Genomic DNA, 13,997 nt, shown 5'->3' on the forward strand with positions numbered 1-13,997 from the left:
CTGCACTGAAAGTCCATTAACAATTCCCCATTGTGTAAACAGTATCAATGTAGATGATACGCTGAATAGCCTTCATATTTGAGTATGCAATGCACCACGCTTAGCTGTTTTCTACATGTGGGTGAGGTATTCTGACAGTTCAGTTATTATCAGCAATACTAACTTTCAAGGTAATGCTTGCTTTATGTTTCAGGTAAACCACTACGTTTGGTTTGCCTGGAATTAATCCCAAATAATCTAATCTCGTATAATCTTTTTTTTTCTTCTTTAAAAAAAACATGAACCCCTCTACACCTTATCCAATCTAGTATAATCTTATTTGAGATCCATTTGATAGATTCTACAGTGAATTAAAATGATCTGGTAAGCTGCAAATCAGATACAGGAACAAAGATTTGTTTTATAAAATCACAATTACACTGAAATAGACTTTTAGATCTCCTCTGGGCTCTGAGATATCTAACTCTTAGATTCTTAGATATTACCTACTGTACTGTAGCTCTTACAGTGCCTTCGGAAAGTATTCACACCACTTGACTTTTTCCACATTTTGTTGTGTTATAGCCTGAATTTAAAATAATTTTAATTTTAATTTTGTGTCACTGGCCTAGGCACAATAGCCCATAATGTCAAAGTGGACTTGTGCTTTGAGAAATGTTTACAAATTAATTAAACATGAAAAGCTGAAATGTCTTGAGTCAATAAGTATTCAACCCCTTTTTTTATGGCAAGCTAACATAAGTTAAGGAGTCACATAATAAGTTGCACGGACTTTAACATGACTACCTCATCTCTGTACTCCACACATACAATACATTATCTGTAAGGTCCCTCAGTCTAGCAGTGAACACAGATTCAATACAGATTCCACCACATAGACCAGGGAGGCTTTCCAATGCCTCGCAAAAATGGTAGATGGGTAAAAAAGCAGACATTTAATATTCTTTTGAGCATGGTAAAGTTATTAATGACACTTTTTTGTGTTCATATTTTCAAGCATGGTGGTGGCTGCATCATGTTATGGTTATGCTTGTCATTGGCAATGCCTAGTGAGGTTTTTAGGATTAAAACCAGGAAAACCTGTCACCCCCTGATCTGTTTCACCTGCTCTTGTGATTGTCTCCATCTCCTACAGGTGTCGCTTATTTTCCCCAGTGTATTTATCCCTGTGTTTCCTGTCTCCCTGTGCCAGTTTGTCTTGTATGTTTCCAAGTCAACTAGCATTTTTCCCATTCACCTGCTTTTTGCATTCTCCTTTTTCTAGTCCTCCCGGTTTTGACCCTTGCCTGTTTCTGGACTTTGTACCCACCTGCCTGACCATTCTGCCTGCCTTGACCACAAGCCTGTCTGTACCTCCTGAACTCTGATCTGGTTTTGACCTTTTTGCCTGTCCACGACCATTCTATTGCCTACCCCTTTGGATTAATAAACATTGTAAGACTCCAACCATCTGCCTCCTGTGTCTGCATTTGGGGCTCACCTTGTGCCTTGATAAAACCTGATTCAGTTTGCTTTCCAACAGACATTGAGAGACAAATGCACCTAACAGCAGGACAATAACCCAAAACACAAAGCCAAATATACACCGGAGTTGCTTACCAAGACAACATTGAAAGTTTCTGAGTGGCCTAGTTACAGTTTTGACTTAAATCGTCTTAAAAATCTAAGGCAAGACTTGAAAATGTCTGTTTAGCAATGATCAACAACCAACTTGACAGAGCTTGAATTTTTTTTAAAGAATAATGTGCAAATATTTTACAATCCAGATGTGCAAATCTCTTAGAGACTTGCTCAGAAAGACTCAGCTGTAATCGCTGCCAAAGGTGATCCTAACATGTATTGCTAACATGTATTGACTGGGGTAATTTACTTGTTACCTCTTAGATACCTAGGAGATATAGTGCCTTGCGAAAGTATTCGGCCCCCTTGAACTTTGCGACCTTTTGCCATATTTCAGGCTTCAAACATAAAGATATAAAACTGTATTTTTTTGTGAAGAATCAACAACAAGTGGGACACAATCATGAAGTGGAACGACATTTATTGGATATTTCAAACTTTTTTAACAAATCAAAAACTGAAAAATTGGGCGTGCAAAATTATTCAGCCCCTTTACTTTCAGTGCAGCAAACTCTCTCCAGAAGTTCAGTGAGGATCTCTGAATGATCCAATGTTGACCTAAATGACTAATGAAGATAAATACAATCCACCTGTGTGTAATCAAGTCTCTGTATAAATGCACCTGCACTGTGATAGTCTCAGAGGTCCGTTAAAAGCGCAGAGAGCATCATGAAGAACAAGGAACACACCAGGCAGGTCCGAGATACTGTTGTGAAGAAGTTTAAAGCCGGATTTGGATACAAAACGATTTCCCAAGCTTTAAACATCCCAAGGAGCACTGTGCAAGCGATAATATTGAAATGGAAGGAGTATCAGACCACTACAAATCTACCAAGACCTGGCCGTCCCTCTAAACTTTCAGCTCATACAAGGAGAAGACTGATCAGAGATGCAGCCAAGAGGCTCATGATCACTCTGGATGAACTGCAGAGATCTACAGCTGAGGTGGGAGACTCTGTCCATAGGACAACAATCAGTCGTATATTGCACAAATCTGGCCTTTATGGAAGAGTGGCAAGAAGAAAGCCATTTCTTAAAGATATCCATAAAAAGTGCCGTTTAAAGTTTGCCACAAGCCACCTGGGAGACACACCAAACATGTGGAAGAAGGTGCTCTGGTCAGATGAAACCAAAATTGAACTTTTTGGCAACAATGCAAAACGTTATGTTTGGCGTAAAAGCAACACAGCTCATCACCCTGAACACACCATCCCCACTGTCAAACATGGTGGTGGCAGCATCATGGTTTGGGCCTGCTTTTCTTCAGCAGGGACAGCGAAGATGGTTAAAATTGATGGGAAGATGGATGGAGCCAAATACAGGACCATTCTGGAAGAAAACCTGATGGAGTCTGCAAAAGACCTGAGACTGGGACGGAGATTTGTCTTCCAACAAGACAATGATCCAAAACATAAAGCAAAATCTACAATGGAATGGTTCAAAAATAAACATATCCAGGTGTTAGAATGGCCAAGTCAAAGTCCAGACCTGAATCCAATCGAGAATCTGTGGAAAGAACTGAAAACTGCTGTTCACAAATGCTCTCCATCCAACCTCACTGAGCTCAAGCTGTTTTGCAAGGAGGAATGGGAAAAAAATTCAGTCTCTCGATGTGCAAAACTGATACAGACATACCCCAAGCGACTTACAGCTGTAATCGCAGCAAAAGGTGGCGCTACAAAGTATTAACTTAAGGGGGCTGAATAATTTTGCACGCCCAGTTTTTCAGTTTTTGATTTGTTAAAAAAGTTTGAAATATCCAATAAATGTCGTTCCACTTCATGATTGTGTCCCACTTGTTGTTGATTCTTCACAAAAAAAATACAGTTTTATATCTTTATGTTTGAAGCCTGAAATGTGGCAAAGGGTCGCAAAGTTCAAGGGGGCCGAATACTTTCGCAAGGCACTGTAACTGGAAATTATTTATCTGATCTTAGCAATGGTGATCACAATGCAGCAGGGAATATATATTAGGACCTTTCAGGAATAGTATTATCGTGACACAGCACACACAGTTCAGTACAGTACAACATGAGTAGCAATAAGATATTAATTTCATGGCCAATATTTTCTTACTTTAATTTCCGTCAGATGTTAGCTCAATAGCTGACTTTCATAGTATTTGATGGAATTCAGTGATAAATTAAAGGAGGGACTCTAGAGTATCAGCATTTTCTCCTGCTAATTCCTCCAATTACTTTATTTGAGTCCCTGACCCGTATTCCATCCAAGCAGGATATTACAGAAAGTTAATTTGTTAATCTCTAACATCAGTGCATGCGCTTTATTGCATTTTTATTTGATGGGACCCTCTTCCTTGAACTGATATCGTGTCCAGTAATTGGAGAGGCGCTCAATCGAGGTTATTTCTATGGTGACCGACGGGCTAAGCAACCAAGACAAGTACTGTGCGATAACAAACATGGCCTCTGATGAGACCCGGTGTAGAGAAGGAACGAATAAACAAACGAAACAGAGTAATAATAGGAGGAGAGGGAAGTGAGACGAGATTAGTAAACCAGCCAGGAATGTGGGGTGAAACTGAAGATGAAGAGAAGAATCTGTGAAGGATTAAATACAGACTAATTTAAAGCATCACCTTGGCTGGGACTACGTGCCAAACCGTCAGCTATCTTCTTGACCTGAAGTATCCTCTCCTTATCCAGAATCAATTACCTCATGACTCTTTGTAAAGCTTGAAGGAGGAGCTGAGGTGAAAATGGACTGACTGGAGTTGCCTTCCCTGTTGTGCTCTAGTCAGATGACTGTCCATCTAGAACATTGTCTTTGAGGTTCAGTCAGCTTCAGGCATGTAATAAACCACTGATTCTCTCTCACTATGTGGTCATTCAGCAGCAGGCAATTTAAAAAAAATGTTTTGCAATGTGTATTATTATTTTCTCTCACCTATAAACTGTGAATGAAGTGAGAAAGTCAAACTATCCCAACAAATGTTTGTAGGCTGACCAACAACCAGTCAATAGTGAACAAAAGAGCAGGGTGAGTTTTAACCCTCACCCTGTTCGCTAAAGGTCCAATGCAGCTGTTTTTCTTAATATAAAAAAAATTCTGGGTAACATTGAAATCTGATTGTTTTCAATTAAAATGGTCAAAAAGAAACAAAAATAGCTTCTTAGCAAAGAGCAAGTCCTCAAGCAATAATTTAGCTAGGACTGTGGTCTGAGTGGAAAAGGGAAAACTTAAAAACTAGCTGTTATTGGCACAGAGGTTGGGATCTCTCTTTTTTATTGGTCATGTCACCTGGCAGGCCAAAACTCCATCCCACAAAAACAGTCTGAAATGTAAGGTGGTCTTTCAAACAGCTCTTACACTAAAATGGCATTAACATCACTTTTACAAATTCACTTTATTATTCCAACATCATAGTGTGGAAATATATATAAAACATGGGAAAGCTACATTTCATGATCTGAGAGGATTATGTTTTGTTTCAAGCAAATGAGATTTACCAGACTATGATTTCATGCTCTTTGGTGCTGAGATGGGGATGAGTGGGGCAAAAGTTCACTTGAGTAATTCCCACCCTCTGCCCAACAATAACATAATTAAACTCTTATGACTTCTGACACATGAGGTTGGGAGCTAAGGTACTTTCTTAAAGTGCAATTCCACCACTTTTCAACTTCATTTTCATTATCTCCAGCACAATACTAGTGTCAACATATGAAAACGATGCATTTGTAAGTTTTGTTGAAAAAAATATAAAGTTAGAAAGTTCTACCCGATGACATCATCGAAAGTTAAAACTTTTAAAAAACAAGGATTTTCAAACACTATGAGATTCACAGTGACGTGGGGAGCAAGAAAATAACTTCCCTCTGGCTAGAAACTCATTACAGGGTTTCTTTAAATTTTAATCCTACCCTGTGATGTCATAGAGAAGCATTTTTTAGGACCTTTCTTTTTATATTTTTTAGCACGCTGTTTTCACATATGTGGACACTGGTTTGGTGCTGGAGCGTAAAAAGTGGCGGAATTGCCCTTTAAAGCTAGAAAGAGCCTGCACGCTATGACTTTCTGCAACTGTATGAGTTTTACGCAAGCTTCCACAATCTCCCCACAATCCCTCACTTGTCTTTTGTTCTCACCTATGCTAGGCAGACGTCATTAATCCACAAGAGCCCATGGTTTTTTCAAAATAGCTTTTTTGGATGCAGCTTTATTGTTCAGTCTCATTCATAACATTACAATCTGGAGAGAAAAAAAAAACGTTTTATTTGGGCCTATACATCTTCATATTTCCCCTTATCTGACATTTATCAACAATCCTGAGGCTATTTGTATCTTATCTCAGAGTTTCCCAACCCTTGTCCTCGAGTACCCCCAACAGTACAAATTTTAGTTGTAGCCCTTGTCAAACACACTTCATTCAACTCATTAAAGGATTGATGATTAGTTGACAAGTTGAATCAAGTGTGCTTGTCCAGGGTTACAATAGAAATGTGTACTGTTGGGGGTACTCGAGGACCAGGGTTGGAAACACTGTCTTAGTCTATTCAATCCATCTACGGTATGGCTGAACAATCAGAATCTGTCAACAATCCAATGGCTTTTAGTTTGGTTGAAAAGAGAGAATAGAGTGTACTGTGTTTCTTATGTTCTCTCTGTTATTTGATTTTGCCTCCAAAGTCAGTGAAGTGAGAAATGTCTTTACCCCATGACGATGCCTCATACCAAATGTTGCCTGCTGGGATACGATTGCTGGGTGACTAACACTAACTGACATTGTGACCAACATCACTCCCATCCACTCAAAAATAAACATGACTGGAGTTGTTTTCCTGACCATGAGCTTCCTTGTGGTATGTTACCTCACTATTTAATTAATCAGACAAGTCAGTTAAGAACAAATTCTTATTTTCAATAACAGCCTAGGAACAGTGGGTTAACTGCCTGTTCAGGGGCAGAACGACAGATTTGTACCTTGTCAGCTTGGGGATTTGAACTTGCAGCCTTTCAGTTACTAGTCCAACGCTCTAACCACTAGGCTACCCTGCCGCCTATGTCACACAATGTCACTGTGACATTGTGACTGATAGCAGAGGTGGTCTGACATATACTACATCTGAAATGAGAGCCAGAAGCGCAACCCCGGCCCAGCAAAAATCAGGGCCTTGTAAGCCGTTCCTCTGGTGTGAAATATGAGAGCCCCAAATAACCCCCCAGTCCAGACACACTCCTAACCTCACACCACAGTCAATAGTGGATAGCCAACAGCCAACCGTCGACCAAGATCAGGTACCAGCTGTATCGGAAGTAATGGTCAGGGACATCACAATACTTCTGGGAAGGATGATTATCCTCCCATGCACACACACACACACACACACACACACACACACACACACACACACACACACACACACACACACACACACACACACACACACACACACACACACCTGTCAGTTTGCTGTGAGTGTGACATTGACAATCCACTGGTGGTGAGTCAGACACTGTATTCTGTGACTTTAGAAGGGTGTCCAGTCTTCCACTCTCCATCAGGACCACAGTGCCCTTGGCTCAGCCAGGAGTTTCCGGTCTCCCCAGCCCTCTCAGGCCCACTCTCTGTCCATTAGCCAGCATTACAGCCCTTCATTGCTCTGGCATCTCCCTCCCAGCTCCCAGCCTGTCCTTGCATCAGCTTTGGCTTCAAGGTCAACCCGCACTTCATTGATTTTCAATTTTTTATTGCACTGGATGGATTCTAAATTTTGATCGCCGGTCCATTCCAGGAAAAAAACTACAATCTCTCTGAAGTAAAAGTTTGAGAGTATACGTCGCTCTAACGGAAACAATTAATTTAATTCATTAATTTAAATGTATAATCTCATAGTGGCAATGGGAAATAATTCAGTTGAGGAATTATTGTGGAAGCAGACAAATAGAGCTGCGTGTGGTTGTCGATAAAGACAAACAACATTGACCTGCCAGGTTTTGATAGCATGTTCCCTGGCTAATGTTGATCCTAGACTGGTAGACGACCAGTTGCTGAGACATGTGCAGTTAATCGAGGGGACATCAGCAGTGCAGAAACAGGATCAGTCATCAGTTGTAACCTGGTTTCCATGGGACGGCTTGTCGGCTGGTTGACTTTCTAGGTGTAACTAGACAATAAAATGTCCCTCTCGTGCAGATCCATATTGTCTGGACAATGAAGCAGGATGTTTAAACAAGTGCTAGGAACAGGGGCTGAATCATGTGTGCTTTCATCTCATCTCTATAGGTCCTAGTCCTACACATGAGTGGTGTTTGGTTAATGGTAAGATTTAGGACAGGAGATGAGACCTTTATTGCAGGGGTCTGTTTAGGCTCAGTTCTAGATATTTTACACTGTAAGGATGCATTTTCAATCTCAAATATATATATTTTCTTCTTAAGAATAAAAGTATACATATTTTTTAAAGGGGCAGTCTGCAGTTGCTGCAGACACTTTTGGACATTTAAGTGTTTGATATGTATCCATTAATTCTTGGAGAATATAACTTATAAATGTCTCATGGGCTGTGTTCAACTGTCATACCACATCAGAAACCAAAATATACGCTTTTTTTTAACAAAGTAAATGTAAACAAACAATGTATAGCGTAAAAACATGGTTTCAGCTATAATGTTGATATCATGGGATGGTCAGTCCTTGCATCCATAGCTCTGTACGAATTTGAGAGTGGTTACATTTCTCAAGCCCCATCCCTGAGCTTTTTACTGAAACAGTGGTGGGTACAGTCTGTGTTGTTTTTTTCAACTGTGTATTGCCCCTTTAAATATAATATAACAAAGTTAGTAAAATACCTATACAGAAGCTGAAGCACTGCTGTAAGAAGAAAGGGACTGGCCTACATGTGCTGTTTCTTGAATATTATTGAAACGAGAACAGGCATGCCTCTGTGTATTCTCTGGTCACACTAATGGGGGGCAGAAAAAAACAATCGTTAGATTTGTGAATTCAGATTTTTTTTAAATTCCGGTCTGACATTGTCTCGACTTATAATGTAAAGTGGATGATAATAACACATCTTTAATCACTGTGTTTTAACTGCTTCCAATCTTTACTCTTCCTAAAAAATGGAGAAGCATGCATGACTTATCCACCTATTATGATAATGGTTTGTTTTCATCAAGAAGACAGACAAAAGGTGAATTACCAGTTGTTCAGTTAACACTGGATCCAACTACAGTACAGCAGCACTCTTTGTTGTGTTGTGTTCCGAACAGGACGTACAGTGCCTTGCGAAAGTATTCGGCCCCCTTGAACTTTGCGACCTTTTGCCACATTTCAGGCTTCAAACATAAAGATATAAAACTGTATTTTTTTGTGAAGAATCAACAACAAGTGGGACACAATCATGAAGTGGAACGACATTTATTGGATATTTCAAACTTTTTTAACAAATCAAAAACTGAAAAATTGGGCGTGCAAAATTATTCAGCCCCCTTAAGTTAATACTTTGTAGCGCCACCTTTTGCTGCGATTACAGCTGTAAGTCGCTTGGGGTATGTCTCTATCAGTTTTGCACATCGAGAGACTGACATTTTTTCCCATTCCTCCTTGCAAAACAGCTCGCGCTCAGTGAGGTTGGATGGAGAGCATTTGTGAACAGCAGTTTTCAGTTCTTTCCACAGATTCTCGATTGGATTCAGGTCTGGACTTTGACTTGGCCATTCTAACACTTGGATATGTTTATTTTTGAACCATTCCTTTGTAGATTTTGCTTTATGTTTTGGATCATTGTCTTGTTGGAAGACAAATCTCCGTCCCAGTCTCAGGTCTTTTGCAGACTCCATCAGGTTTTCTTCCAGAATGGTCCTGTATTTGGCTCCATCCATCTTCCCATCAATTTTAACCATCTTCCCTGTCCCTGCTGTAGAAAAGCAGGCCCAAACCATGATGCTGCCACCACCATGTTTGACAGTGGGGATAGTGTGTTCAGGGTGATGAGCTGTGTTGCTTTTACGCCAAACATAACGTTTTGCATTGTTGCCAAAAAGTTCAATTTTGGTTTCATCTGACCAGAGCACCTTCTTCCACATGTTTGGTGTGTCTCCCAGGTGGCTTGTGGCAAACTTTAAACAACACTTTTTATGGATATCTTTAAGAAATGGCTTTCTTCTTGCCACTCTTCCATAAAGGCCAGATTTGTGCAATATACGACTGATTGTTGTCCTATGGACAGAGTCTCCCACCTCAGCTGTAGATCTCTGCAGTTCATCCAGAGTGATCATGGGCCTCTTGGCTGCATCTCTGATCAGTCTTCTCCTTGTATGAGCTGAAAGTTTAGAGGGACGGCCAGGTCTTGGTAGATTTGCAGTGGTCTGATACTCCTTCCATTTCAATATTATCGCTTGCACAGTGCTCCTTGGGATGTTTAAAGCTTGGGAAATCTTTTTGTATCCAAATCAGGCTTTAAACTTCTTCACAACAGTATCTCGGACCTGCCTGGTGTGTTCCTTGTTCTTCATGAAGCTCTCTGCGCTTTTAACGGACCTCTGAGACTATCACAGTGCAGGTGCATTTATACGGAGACTTGATTACACACAGGTGGATTGTATTTATCATCATTAGTCATTTAGGTCAACATTGGATCATTCAGAGATCCTCACTGAACTTCTGGAGAGAGTTTGCTGCACTGAAAGTAAAGGGGCTGAATAATTTTGCACGCCCAATTTTTCAGTTTTTGATTTGTTAAAAAAGTTTGAAATATCCAATAAATGTCGTTCCACTTCATGATTGTGTCCCACTTGTTGTTGATTCTTCACAAAAAAAACAGTTTTATATCTTTATGTTTGAAGCCTGAAATGTGGCAAAAGGTCGCAAAGTTCAAGGGGCCCGAATACTTTCGCAAGGCACTGTATCCTCTTGAATGAGAGACGGATATTGTTGGACATACTTTGTTTCATTTTCCTCTGAGGACTTACCAGGGTTGACCACCCTTGCCCAAGCCGTGACCCTCAGACTGGGCTAGCCCAAATAAACACCTCTGCCAGAGGCACCGCACAGACACTGTGGGAGGCCCAATCCTGCTATTGTTTAGGAGAGAGAGGGCTGGGGTCCTGACTTTACAAACAGACTGAGTCATGAGGAAGCTCTGGGAAAGGAGCCTGGTCAGAGTGGGATACTCTCTGAAAGGACTAGCTAAACCTCTGCAGGATGGGAGGTCAGGCAGGTCAGTAGCCACTAAGCCTTAGTTCTGCTATCCAGGTGTCTGGATGTTACATGTCCCAACAACCCGCCCTAGACACTTGTAATTTATAGCTCTTTGAGGCCTGGGTGGGATATGTCCCGGACTGATGTGACTGTTACTTCACTTCGCTTGCTAACCCACTCCCAAATCAGTGGGCTGGCAGACCTCTGACACCCACAGCCTTCATCAGAGAATCAACTGATACCAGCCCTTACTTTGAGCTAAATGGGCTGGTTGGTTTGTGCCCAAGGCCAAATGCATGTACCTGCATAAATAATTGGGGAAACGGAAGGTGTCCCAGTGTGGTTCAAAAGGGTAGAATCACAGTACACTCCCTGTTAGAGTGTAACCTGTGTCTAATGGCCATGTGCCTCATATTACCCCAGCTGCCTCCACTAGAACAGAGTGGAGGAGGAGAAGAGAATGGTCTGAGCCTCAGGGTGTGCTTATGCAACCGGTGATCCTTTTGTCTGTGATTTGTCATATACTTCGTAAACAACAGGTGTAGACTAACAGTGAAATCATTACTTATGGTTAGTTTTCAACAATGCAGAATTAAAGATAAACAATAAAATAATAATTGAAATACTGAGATGAGGAATAAATACACAGTGAATAATGAATAACAATAACAAAAACAAGTAAAATATAACATAACATAAATACAGGGAGTGCCAGCTCTAAGAAGAGTCTTGGTGGTTACAAACTTCTTACATTTAAGAATGATGGAGGCCACTGTGTTCTTGGGAACCTTCAATGCTGCCGAAATGTTTTGGTACCCTTCCTCAGATCTGTGCCTCGACACAATTCTGTCTCGGAGCTCTATGGACAATTCCTTTGACCTCATGGCTTGGTTTTTGCTCAGACATCCACTGTCACCTGTGGGACCTTATATAGACATTTCCAAATCATGTCCAATCAATTGATTTTACGCCAGGTGGACTCCAATCAAGTTGTAAAAACATTTCAAGGATGATCAATGGAAACAGAATGCATCTGAGCTAAATTTCGAGCCTCATAGCAAAGGGTCTGAATACTTATGTAAATAAGGTATTTCTGTTTTTTATGTTTAATAAATTCGCAAAACATTCTAAAAATCTGTTTTTGCTTTGTCATTATGAGGTGTTGTGTAGAGAATCATGAGGAAAAAAATGAATTTAATCCATTTCAGAATAAGGCTGTAACATAACAAAATATGGAAAAAGTGAAGTGGTCTGAATACTTTCCGAATGCACTGTACATATAGCCTATAGATACATATATCACTATCCTCATCATCAGGGCCAGTGGGAATTCCACAGCCCCTGGAATCTGTGGGAGAATGGAGAAGTGACTGGAGTGAGGATCAGCTTTGGATGGGTTAGGGGGATGTGGGATGTAGATGATGGGAGTGATTTACAGTGCCTTCAGAAAGTAGTCCACATTTTGATGTGTTGCAAATTGGAATAAAATGGATTCAATTGTAATTTTTTTGTCAACGATTTACACAAAATACTCTGTAATGTCAAAGGAAAAGAAAAATGCTATTTTTTTTTATTAATGGAAAAAAACAATAATCTTGATTAGTTAATACATGTTAGAGTCTTTCAAGGTAAGTCTCTAAAAGCTTTGCACACCTGAATTGTACAATATTTGCACATTATTCTTTAAAAAATTATTAAATTGGTTGTTAATCATTGCTAGTCTTGTCATAGATTTTGTCATAGATTTTCAAGCAGATTTAATTCAAAACTGTAACTAGGCAATGGTAAGCAACTCCAGTGTAAATTTGGCCTTGTGTTTTAGGTAATTCTCCTGCTGAAAGGTGCATTTATATCCCAGTGTCTGTTGGAAAGCAGACTGAAACACGTTTCCTCTAGAATTTTGCCTGTGCTTAGCTCTATTCTGTTTCTTTTTATCCTAAAATCTCCCCAGTCCTTGCCGATGACAAGCATACCCATAACAAGTGCACCCATCAACGTTCTTTAAAATATGAAGAGTGGTACTCAGTGACGTGTTGTGCTGGATTTACTTCGCAAACCATGTTTTTTTTTTTTTACCCATCTACCAATAGCTGCCCATCTTTGTGAACCATTGGAAAATCTCCCTGGTCTTTGTGGTTGAATCTGTGCTTGAAATGTATTGCTCGACTGAGGGACCTTACAGATAATTGTATGTGTGGGGTACAGAGGTGTGGTAGTAATTTACACAGAGTGAGTCCATGCAACTTATTATGTGACTTGTTAAGCACATTTTTACTCCTGAACTTAATTAGGCTTGCCATTACAAAAGGGTTGAATACTTATCAACTCAAGACATTTCAGCTTTTCATTTTTTATGAATTCCACTTTGGCATTACAGGGTATTGTGTGTAAATCAGTGACACAAAATCTAATATACATTTTAAATGCAGGTTGTAACACAACAAAATGTGGAAAAATGGAAGGGGTGTGAATACTTTCTGAAGGCACTGTATGTCACAGTCAAGTGTTCTTGAAGTCGACCTTCTGACGCCTGGAGACTCAATGAGGATTCTACAGTGGGGTGTGAGGTCGGGAGATCCAAGTAGAGGGTTTATGTAAGGTCCACCATAATTCATTACCACTATACTATTATTACTATAATAAACATTTGAACATTTACATTTTAGTCATTTAGCCGATGCTCTTATCCAGAGCTACTTACAGGAGCAATTAGGGTTAAGTGCCTTGCTCAAGGACACATTGACAGATTTGTCACCGAGGTGGCTCTGTGATTCGAAAGAGCAACCTTTTGGTTACTGGTCCAACGCTCTAAACCGGTAGGTTAAGAATCTTAAAAAATGTGAGCTATATGGAGTTAATGAAAAAATGTATGTTTGAGGGGGTGGAAAACATGATTACTTTACAGAAAAATAATTGTTTTAAGAGTCAACTTAAATGTGCGAACTACAAAGGGGATCTCCTAATTTTGTTCTGTTCTACAATTTACACCATTAATTGTCTATTTAGGAAAACAAGCCCTTGAACCTTTGACATGTTTCAAACTGACGTGAGTGACATGAAATGCAAAACTTGTTGTCTTTCAGAATTCAGACGTCAGTCCTCCAGTCCGGGGGACTCGGATGCAGACGGGCCCATTCCGTTGAGTGGCTGACCCTTCATGTACACTAGTACGAGGTGCGGCGCAGTGAAACACCGCTTCCCATTCATTTTC

Source organism: Oncorhynchus clarkii, chromosome 17, assembly GCF_045791955.1.
Source record: "Oncorhynchus clarkii lewisi isolate Uvic-CL-2024 chromosome 17, UVic_Ocla_1.0, whole genome shotgun sequence".
In the NCBI taxonomy this organism is placed as follows: Eukaryota; Metazoa; Chordata; class Actinopteri; order Salmoniformes; family Salmonidae; genus Oncorhynchus; species Oncorhynchus clarkii.